Source organism: Mchenga conophoros, linkage group LG4, assembly GCF_057382185.1.
Source record: "Mchenga conophoros isolate Kocher_MC1m ecotype Shallow Benthic linkage group LG4, M_conophoros_male_GT1.1, whole genome shotgun sequence".
NCBI classification, from domain to species: domain Eukaryota; kingdom Metazoa; phylum Chordata; class Actinopteri; order Cichliformes; family Cichlidae; genus Mchenga; species Mchenga conophoros.
Genome location: NC_140529.1, coordinates 23,503,092 through 23,514,795, shown reverse-complemented (window position 1 = coordinate 23,514,795; position 11,704 = coordinate 23,503,092).

The following is an 11,704-nucleotide window of genomic DNA, read 5'->3' as shown; positions in this document are numbered from 1 at the left end:
ACAGCCCCATAGCATGATGTTTCCACCCCCATGCTTCACAGTAGGTATGGTGTTCTTGGGATGCAACTCAGTATTCTTCTTCCTCCAAACACGACGAGTTGAGTTTATACCAAAAAGTTCTACTTTGGTTTCATCTGACCACATGACATTCTCCCAATCCTCTGCTGTATCATCCATGTGCTCTCTGGCAAACTTCAGACGGGCCTGGACATGCACTGGCTTCAGCAGCGGAACACGTCTGGCACTGCGGGATTTGATTCCCTGCCGTTGTAGTGTGTTACTGATGGTGACCTTTGTTACTTTGGTCCCAGCTCTCTGCAGGTCATTCACCAGGTCCCCCCGTGTGGTTCTGAGATCTTTGCTCACCGTTCTCATGATCATTTTGACCCCACGGGATGAGATCTTGCGTGGAGCCCCAGATCGAGGGAGATTATCAGTGGTCTTGTATGTCTTCCATTTTCTGATGATTGCTCCCACAGTTGATTTTTTCACACCAAGCTGCTTGCCTATTGTAGATTCACTCTTCCCAGTCTGGTGCAGGTCTACAATACTTTTCCTGGTGTCCTTCGAAAGCTCTTTGGTCTTGGCCGTGGCGGAGTTTGGAGTCTGACTGTTTGAGGCTGTGGACAGGTGTCTTTTATACAGATGATGAGTTCAAACAGGTGCCATTCATACAGGTAACGAGTGGGGGACAGAAAAGCTTCTTACAGAAGACGTTACAGGTCTGTGAGAGCCAGAGATTTTCCTTGTTTGAGGTGACCAAATACTTATTTTCCACCCTAATTTACGAATAAATTCTTTACAAATCCTACCATGTGGATTCATGGATTTTTTTTTCACATTCTGTCTCTCACAGTTGAAGTGTACCTCTGGTGCAAATTACTGACCTCTGTCATCATTTTAGGTGGGGGGAACTTGCACAATCGGTGGCTGACTAAATACTTTTTTGCCCCACTGTATCTTTGGTCAACTGCTCATTTCGTCTCTCCAACTCTTTAACCTTTTGTTTACATTCTTTCACCTCCTCCGAGTTGAACTGAACCGCTTTGGCTAGGCTGGCTAGCATCGTACTAGCTTGCTTGCATTGCACACTCAGGTCAGCTAGCTGCTCGTCCACTCTTTTTTCAAGGTTTAGAATCGCTTTCAATATAGTAGCATTGGAGACTTCGTCACTTTCACTTATCTCTGCTGACTTAGCTTTCTTTTCTGCAGGCTTCTTACAAGGTGTAGATGGAACCAAATCGTTGCCCCGTTCCCTTTTGCTCATCACTGCTACGTCCATTGCTACGTAGTCATGATCCGTTCCTTCTCTGCTGTCTTCCTTTCCATCACATGGCGATGTTGTTTCTTGTTTTTTGAGGTAGAGTTTGAATTTAGCAGGTTTAACTATACTCGGGGCAGTCATTTTACTACTTTCGAGTGGAAACAATAACAAACACAAAGTAAATTCTGGGACAAGTTCAATGAGCTCCTAATTCGTGCGACTGCTCAACACGCCATCTTGCGCCACCCCCGATGTCTTTCTGAAAGTGCTGTAACTAAGATTAAGAATATAATCCACCCACTGTTATCATCTTCAATGCCCTGTACCAACAGAGCAGAGCAGCTACCTGAACGCTACTCCAACAGAGGTCGATTATCTTCTTAATAATTTTACCACTTCACTACGTACCACTCTGGATACTGTAGCTCTGGTGAAAACTAAGGCCTCAAATCAGAAGTACCTGACTCTGTGGTATAATTCTCAAACATGTAGCCTAAAGCAGATAACTCGTAAGCTGGAGAGGAAATGGAGTGTCACAAATTTAGAAGATCATCATTTAGCCTGGAGAAATAGTTTGTGGCTTTATAAGAAAGCCCTCTGAGAAGAATTTACCCATAATCATCTCACAGATGTAATATTATCTACAGCTACTTTTAGTAGCATTGACATTCATTTAGACTATAGTCTTTGGCGCCAAAGAAAAACGATTACAGGTCACCAGAGAACTTCAATCTATACATCTAAAAACCACAAACCAGGCGAGAAATTTGGGTGTAGTGATGGATGCAGACCTAAACTTAGAAAAACACATTAAGACAATAACAAAGTCAGCTTACTATCACCTCAAGAATATTTCAAGGATAAAAGATCTGATGTCTCAACAGGACCTGGAAAAACTAGTCCATGCATTCATCTTTAGTAGGCTTGATTACTGTAACAGCATCTTTACAGGTCTACCTAAAAAAATCAGTCAGACAACTACAGCTCATTCAGAACTCTGCTGCTCGAGTCCTCACTAAGACCAAAAAAGTGGACCACATCAGTCCAGCTCTGAGGTCTTTACACTGGCTGCCTGTCCGTCAGAGGATAGACTTTAAAGTTCTGATGCTGGTCTATAAAGCTCTGAATGGTTTAGGACCAAAATACATCAGTGACCTCCTGACCCAGTATGAACCTTCCAGATCCCTCAGGTCATCTGGATCCGGTCTTTTATCAGTTCCCAGAGTCAGAACCAGACACGGAGAAGCCGCATTCAGCTTTTATGCTCCTTATATCTGGAACAAACTCCCAGAAAGCCTCAGATCAGCTGAAACACTCAGTTTATTTAAATCCAGGTTGAAGACTCACCTATTCTCAGCTGCATTTGAATAAAGCACCAAACCCACACTTTTAAGCTTAAATTTCAAAACTTACATTAACTACTGATTTTATCTATTGTTCTGATTTTATCTGTTTTGATTTTATATACTGTTTTGTTTGTTTGTTAATTAGTTAGTTTGTTTGTTTGCTTGTTTTAATCAATTTTAAATCATGCTACTGTTCTGATTTTATCTGTTTTGATTTTATATACTGTTTTGTTTGTTTGTTTGTAGAGCTCTGGGTAGCTCCCCAGCTGGGTCTAGACTGGGTCTAGAGAGTATTTTAAATTCAGGGAATTTAAAATAGAAAGTAGCTCGTCCGCAGAGGGACTGGTAGCTCCCCTTACGATAAGGGTTCGGATCGCGCGAACAGGTGTGAATAACACAACCTGTGCCAGAAACACGACGCTGATGAGCCTCAACTGTCGCTCCAACAACAGTATGCGACACAGGAGCATGCAAAACAGTTTTAAGGCAGCCACCTAAGAACTTCTGGTGGCAGTTTATTTGTTAATTAGTTAGTTTGTTTTCTTGCTTGTTTTAATCAATTTTAAATCGTGCTTTTTATTAGTTTTTGTTTCTAATGTCTCTGTAAAGCACTTTGAATCACCTTGTTGTTGAATTGTGCTATACAAATAAACTTGCCTTGCCTAGACTCTTTTTCTCCAATTGATCTTTCTGAGTTAACATCAACAATTACTTCCTCCATACCATCAACATGTTTTTTAGACCCCATTCCTACAAAACTGCTCAAAGAAGTCCTGCCATTAATTAATGCGTCAATCTTAAATATGATCAACCTATCTCTAATAATTGGCTATGTACCATAGGCCTTCAAGCTGGCTGTAGTTAAACCTTTATTTAAAAAGCCATCTCTAGACCCAGCAGTCTTAGTTAATTATAGGCCAATCTCCAACCTTCCTTTCATATCAAAAATCCTTGAAAGAGTAGTTGTCAAACAGCTAACAGATCATCTGCAGAGGAATGGCTTACCGGTATTTGAAGAGTTTCAGTCAGGTTTCAGAGCTCATCACAGCACAGAAACAGCTTTAGTGAAGGTTACAAATGATCTTCTTATGGCCTCTGACAGTGGACTCATCTTTGTGCTTGTCCTGCTAGACCTCAGTGCAGCGGTCGGTATTGTTGACCATAATATTCTATTAGAGCGATTAGAGCATGCTGTAGGTATTACAGGTACTGCGCTGCAATGGTTTGTATCATATCTATCTAATAGACTACAATTTGTCCATGTAAATGGAGAGTCCTCTTCACACTAAGGTCAACTATGGTGTTCCACAGGGTTCATTGCTAGGACCAATTCTGTTTACATTATACATGCTTCCCTTAGGCAGTGTCATCAGAAGGAATAGCATACATTTTCACTGCTATGCAGATGACACCAACTCTCTGTCCATGAAGCCAGATAAAGACCAATTAGTTAAACTGCAGGAATGTCTTAAAGACATAAAGACCTGGATGGCCGCTAACTTTCTGCTCCTTAATTCAGATGGGGCGATCGTGGCTCAATAGTTGGCAGTTCGTCTTGTAATCGGAAGGTTGCCAGTTCAAACCCCGGCTCGGACAGTCTCGGTCGTTGTGTCCTTGGACAAGACACTTCACCCGTTGCCTACTGGTGGTGGTCAGAGGGCCCGATGGCACCAGTGTCCGGCAGCCTTGCCTCTGACTACAATGTAGCTTGCCATCACCAGTGTGTGAATGGGTGAATGACTGAATGTAGTGTAAAGCGCTTTGGGGTCCTTAGTGACTAAGTAAAGCGCTATATACAGGCCATTTACCACAAAAACTGAGGTTATGGTACTCGGTCCTGAAAGTCTTAGAAATATGGTATCTAACCAGATTCTTACTCTGGATGGCATTACCTTGGCACCACTAACACTGTGAGGAACCTTGGAGTCATTTTTGACCAGAGTATGTCATGCAATGCACATATTAAACAAATATATAGGACTGCTTTCTTCCATTTGCACAATATCTCTAAAATGAGAAATATCCTGTCTCAGAGTGACGCTGAAAAACTAGTTCATTCATTTATTACTTCTAGGCTGCACTACCGTAATTCATTATTATCAGAACTGAAATCCCGCTTCTCACATACAAGGTTTTAAATAATCAGGCCCCATCTTATCTTAATGACCTTGTAGTACCATATCACCCTATTAGAGCACTTCCCCCTCACACTGCAGGCCTACTTGTTGTTCCTAGAGTATTTAAAAGTAGAATGGGGGGGGGGGGCCTTCAGTTTAGTTTTGTGTCGTGTTTTGCAATGAATCTAAGTTTGAGTTTACCTTCCACCTCCGTGAGTCTGCACATTGGGTCCTTCTTACCACCACTCCTGCCTGCACATCAGCCCACATGAGTGTGTTACTGATGGCTGTAGACACTCATTGTTGTACCTCTCTCCTGATCTACCATACATATTCTATGGAGTAGCTCAAGAGAATTTTAATGCATTTAAAAGGGACAGTGTGTATTAATGAAAATAGTTTCTTTGCCAAGTTGTCTTCAATGTAGAGACAATATAGGTTTAATCTTTTAAGTTGGGTAGGGTATTGTTTTTGAATGATTAATGGGTCAGTGTCAAGTAGCTTAAACAAATATAAAAAAAAAAAAAAAACTTGACAAAATGACTGAAAAAGCAGTCAATATTTAAAGACAATCTCTGAAAGATATTCAGAATTCCCAAGAAACTATTGCTCAAAACCACTTTTTAAAAAATTTATTATTTTCTTTTAACTTTTTAAAAATATTACTCCTTGGAAGCCAAAATAATAGGAGGGTGGCTCAAGATTTATGCACACTAGTGCATAAATCTATATATATCTTTACACATTTTGTCACCTTAAAACCACAAACGTAAATGTGTTTTGTTGAGATTTTCTGTGATAGAGCAACACAAAGTAGCTAACGAACTGTTTATTTTGATCTCCGAAGGGTGGCTGGCCTCTCCCTTAGAGATAGGGTGAGAAGTTCGGCCATCCGGGAGCGGCTCAGAGTAGAACCGCTGCTGCTCTACATCGAAAGGAGCCAGCTGAGGTGGTTCGGGCATCTGACAAGGATGCCCCCTGGGCGCCTCCTGGGTGAGGTGTTTCAGGCATGTCCCACCGGGAGTAGGCCCCGGGGCAGACCCAGGACACGCTGGAGAGATTATATCTCTCGGCTGGCCTGGGAACGCCTTGGTGTTCCCCCGGATAAGCTAGAGGAGGTGGCTGGGGAGAGGGAGGTCTGGGCCTCTTTGCTTAGGCTGCTGCCCCCGCGACCCGGCCTCGGATAAAGTGGATGAAGATGGATGGATGGATGGAAACCACACATTTGTCAAAATTTTCAATGTATCCATTGACCATATTGGAGTCAGGTTGATATGTATGAGGTTTATTTTTTTCTTCAGATTTGTTTTAGAACAGCATAGTCGTTCTCCCAGGGCTCTAGGACGTCTGAAAAGGGTAGTCTATGTAAACCACCACTGGGCGGGTTTGGCGAAAAAGGCACTCCATACCGTGTGTGTGTGAGATTAAGCCTAAGAATAAACTGAGCCTATGTTTATAATCTTTTTATAATTAATCTTTAGTCTCAGACTATAGAACACCACTGAGTCTGTAGTTAAGAGAATCAAAACTAAAACTGTCTTTTAAACATAAATTTCTTGAAATAATTCTATTGTTTTTATACTGATATATTTTGTGTGTTTGGAGCGTGCTGCATGTCACAGCAGGCACTGGGAAAGTCAGATACTTTACCTGCAAGCGCTTGAAGCAGCTGGTCTTGTCTGGGTTAGCCACAGATACAATAAATATTGATCAAAATAGTCTAGAGTACAGCCTCTCCCTTTCTCATATTAAAAGGTGCGAAACATTGCAATGTAGCAGTTTGGCCAAAAATTAATCTGTTTTACCCCAAAAGGAATTGTTACGTGTCTGCATGTTTTCTTTCCCTCCTTTTGTTTGCCATTTCCTGAGGTACACAGACTGCAGGCTGGTTTCAATTCGGGGATCTCCAGCTAATTAGAGGAAGGAGGCTTTGATTGGACAAACCAGGAGTGCACACCTTGATAAGGAGACTCACCTGTGACTGGGTGTGGCTCTCTTCCTTGCTTAGAATTGTTTGGCACATGTCTAAAGCTCCTTTGGTGTATTTCTTTTGTTTGAAGTTTGTGGTGGGAGTAAAGAGGACTAGGTAAGTCTGGGGACCCCATACACTTACTCACATAGAATCTTTTCTGTTAGAAACACTAGGTAAGTAGGTTGGTGCCACCCATGCAATTTTGAGCTTGTTTTGAGTTGAGGATTAGGGTCTTTTCCCCCTGTTTTTGTTTTTCTAGGGTAAAAGCTCAGCTAAGTTTTGGTTTTATTTGGCACAACCAAACTGTATGAATTTGGGTTATTGTTCTTGTGAGAAAACTGCCATTAAACTTTTTTTTTTTCTTTATTACACTTGTACCGAGTTGTTGAGGTACCCCCTCCTGCTCTCGAGGGGGCGTAACAGGAATCAATAATATGGTAACAAAGCTGTACAGAGCTATTGTGTGTCAGATGATGTTCCTATATTTAAAGCCGGACTTTACATATTAGGAAATAAAGTCGGTGAATAAAATTCAAATATAGTTTATCCCAGAAGAATTGTAGACAAAACACTAAATGGAAATGATGCCCGTTTACTCTTAGATGAGAACATCAGTGTCCAATTTTGTGCACATTTTATACATTGAGATGTTAACTACATACATAGAAACGTTTTGAGTCACACCTATTAATCTTTTAATATAGATGTATAAAAATAAGAACTTAGCCATACAGTCTACCTTTCAAATATTACTGAAAGACAGTTATTCTAAAGAGCGCTCTGGATTCAGTGTGGTGCTGTAATAGGATGCCACTCTTTCAACAAGTAACAACAAGATATCCAACAACAAGTGGGATATCTAGTAAGGAAGAAAGTTCAGTCCGCTATAAGTGTTATTGCAAAGTGGCAGACCACTGCATAAATCTTTCCACTGCTTTGCTGACTCCTTAATTGCAGAGCTCCAAATGTCCTCTGGTATTAACATCAGTACAAAAACTATTAACCTATACCATGAAGCTCAAGGTATTCTTAGCTAAGCAGCACCTATAGGTGGCCCAGTACTTTTGTCCATGTAGTGCATCTCAAAGACTATAAAGAGGACCCAAAAGAAATTGTTGAAGGACTGGGTGCTACCCTGTAAGCTGCTTCATGTGGTGTTTGAGGTATGAGGGGTTTATACATCCCTCCTGCCTTTAAAGCACATAAGAGGAAAGGATTATTAGGATTACTGTAATTTAGATTAGTTGATTACATGAAATCCACCAAATTTTTTGCCTAATACTTAACTGACCATCAGCAGTATCATTGGAAACCTGCAGGTATGTGCGACCTGTGCTACTTTTTATTATCCTTTAGGGCACTGCTGACAACAGAGAGACAGAAGTTACTCAGCAGTCAGTTGCTTTTATTATTTATAGGAACTACCTTGTAAACACACTCTTCCACATATGAAGGGATATTCACCCTCCCTAGTTGTTGAAACTCAACTTGGTCTCTACGCACAACATAAAATGCGCTTATATTTATCATACAAACATAAAGGATGTGATATGAAAATACAACTACTTAGTTCAATATCTTTTTAAAGTGTTTACAGTAGTCTGCTAGTGTGCAGTTTTCAATATTTAACTTACATGACCTGCTTTGGTTACCCTTTTCAGGCTGGTGGTACTGTATGATGTAAATAGTCATTCCCTGGTTGAAACTAAGGTGTGGTTCAAGTAGGTTACATAATGTGGTGAGCATACTTTGTACTGCTCAGGTCAAATCAGTCCAACCAGTACCTTATTTTCTCATTTCAATGGCACTTGGTCTAGCTTTCTTTGCAACTAAGTTCATTCTACTTTTTTTGTTGCAAGTTGTTTGGCCACAACTTACAAGCATATTGACACAACAAGGAACTTGTCACACATCCATAAACATATAATTAATGTGATCTGTATTTACTACACTCAACGTGTTTTCTGTCTTTTTCTGTTATCTGCTCAGATGCTCACCAACTAACCTGGGCTTCTACAGCATAATAGCCATACAACAACAGAAGGGCCACAGGTGTAAACTACTTCAGTACTGTGATAAAATTAGGCCTACTCCATTTAAAAAAATAAATAAATAAATAAAAAAAAAGTTCATTTTGGTGCTTCTTTTGATCCCTGAGCTTTTAACAAGCATTTTTAACAATTGGACAGAACAGGAACCCTCATATTTTGTGTATTTTCCCCCCTAAATATTCAGTTAATGCTCTCTGGACTTTGGAAGTAGTTTTGTGTGTGTCTGCATTATTATACCTACATTATAATCAATCCACTACTTTTTGGCTACTTGATATATCTTTTCAGAACTGTGATATTGAATTTGTTGCAATTTATGCTGCTTTTGAAAAACACATTTTTACTGTCACCGACGTACCCGGATGAACAAAAAGCGACTTTGCCAAAAAATGACTGTGGGATCGCCTTGTGACAGGAATGTTCTTTCTGGCTCAAAATGACTTGATATCATTTATGAGAGATGTGTTTGACAGATTATAGACCAACAAGTCATTTATAACAGGCCTGTCACTACCCGATCCGTACCGGAAACCCGATCGGTACCCCGCATGCGCGAAAGGTGTCTATTTCTGGTCGTAGCATTTTACGATAGTTATGGGTCAGTATCTGTTAAGATGTTAAGAATAATAAGGTCGTGTCCAAATTCATGGGCTGCATTCTCCTGAGGACCCGGCCTTCGCGGTCTACGTGGGCCGGGTCCTCAGAAGATCGGGTAGGCCGGAAGTAAACGGCCGTGAAATTGGACGGTCTAGCCTTCTGATTAGCGTCACCGCTGTCTCGGTGGAGTTTAATAAACTCAGCCGTCTGCTCCTTGCTGTCTAAAATATAACAGGACACTGGAGTAAACTCTCGGCCATCTCACACTTCTGTTTAATCAGTTTTCTGTTTGACGTTTAGTCAGCTGTGTAAAAACCAAGGAGGAACCCACCCGGGGGATTAATAAAGTTTTATTTTATCTAATCTAATAACTTTAATCTCAGCCAAACCGATTTACTCACGAACAAACAAAACACTGAAAAAAGCCCAACAATAACATTTTTAGGTTGTCTAAGTGACTTATATATTACGTTTGTCACGGCCGGGCGGGTTACACACAGTAATTCGGCGTGCCCGTGTGGCGTGCTGGCTAGACCCAAGCGCGGCGAAGGCTAGCGGTGGGTTTGGAGCAGGCACGCAGTTATTCTAGTAACGATCAGTGCACGATGCGTGGCTTCGGAACGGTCGTTACCGACAGAGAGCGAGCGGAGCCGGGAAGAGAAAAAGGATTGAAGGGATAATCACTCACGGTTGCTGAATCAGGCGGAGACTGACGTCGGCAGAGTTTCGGAGCTCCTGACACGAAGAGAATGATGTCTGAGCGGCGAACAGGTGGGTGGCGTCTCTCTTTTAACCCCGGCCCCGTGATCAGCTGATCACAGCTGATCACCGGCTGACAACGTTTAACCCGAGCAGCGAAAGTCCGCGGTGATCTGAAAATGATGTGCCGGGAGTTGTGCCATTCTCGGCCGCATCAGTAACCCTCGAGCTCCCGGCTAGCTATCGAGCTGGTGGGTAGCAGACGTCTCCGAAAACGTCGAAGCACTTTAGCAAAGATGCGATATCTTGATAAACCGAGCAGATATTTGATGTTTACACAGCTACTTTCTCGCCTGAAAATATGTTAAAAGTTTATTTCGTGACCCAGAAAGATTAATAAGAGTAATTTTTAAAACTTAGTAGCGGCCGCCATTAGCCGGAAACTGGAGCTTGGCTGGGCCGCGCTATGAATTCTGGGATATGGTGGGCCACGAAGGACACACCCGACCCATCCTTCAAATTCGGAAAAAGGAGCACGCATTTGTCGGCTGCATAGAGGAAACAAGATGGCGGAGTGAGCAGCAACTTTACTGCAGGCGTCCGAACTTTTTGGCTTTTTTTTGTCCTGAAACTCTGAATTTATTAAAAGCAATAACCCGTTTTTTGCGCTTTTTGTGCACTTCAACCAGCCACTGGAGAACTAACTGTAAACCAGCTTTAATTTGTAATTTGTCCGGGGTTAATTTTGATACTTGTCCTATGATCACGATGGATCATGACTACAACGTTTCGGTATTGAGGGAGGCGTGTGACGAGGAGGATATTCAAGATTTGGAGATCACTGACATGACTTCCAAGGACTCCAGAATCAACTGGGCTCACACTCCGACGAAAAGCCCTAACCCGAAGAAAGCAAGAGGGGTGCGAGCGCAGCCGCTGGAGGAGGAGGACACCGCTGCAGCAATCTTGCAAGCAGTCAATGTGTTAACGCAAAAGATGGATGAACAGACGGCGTTGCTGCGTAAGTTTGAAAAGCGCATTGACATGAACACGGCGGAAATAAGAAAACATAAAGAAAGTATAGTAGAACTCCAGGAGAAAGTTGGTGAGCTGCAGAAAGAAAACAAATCCCTGCGCAGCTCCTGTGAGGAACATGCTCGATATAAGAGGAGATGGAACCTAAGGCTGACTGGTCTTCCTGAGAAAGATGATGAAAACACGAGAGAGTCAGTTATCGGGATTCTCACCAGAGTTGTGCCCTTGTCTGTGGATAAACTGAGAGAGACTGTTGATACTGTTCATCGGCTGGGAAAGAAGGGGAACGCTGCATCTTCCGGGTCCCCGAGAGCCATAATTATCCAGTTTGGCATGAGAACGGTCCGGGACGACGTCTGGAAGAAATCGAGGCATGCGAGGGTTTGCAAGGAGATGAACATCCACTTCAAGGAAGACTTCTCCAAGGAAGATCGGGAGGCTCGAGTTAAGCTGTGGCCGCTGGTCCAGGATGCCAGGAGTAAGGGAAAGAGAGCGTTTTTGAAGGACGGCTACGCTCTGATTGATAACCAAAGAGTGGACCCGAACTGATTTTCTTTTGTGTGACCTTTTACACCTCTCAGGTATGCTGCTGTTGATTAAGCCTATTGCTTAGCATGTCATTT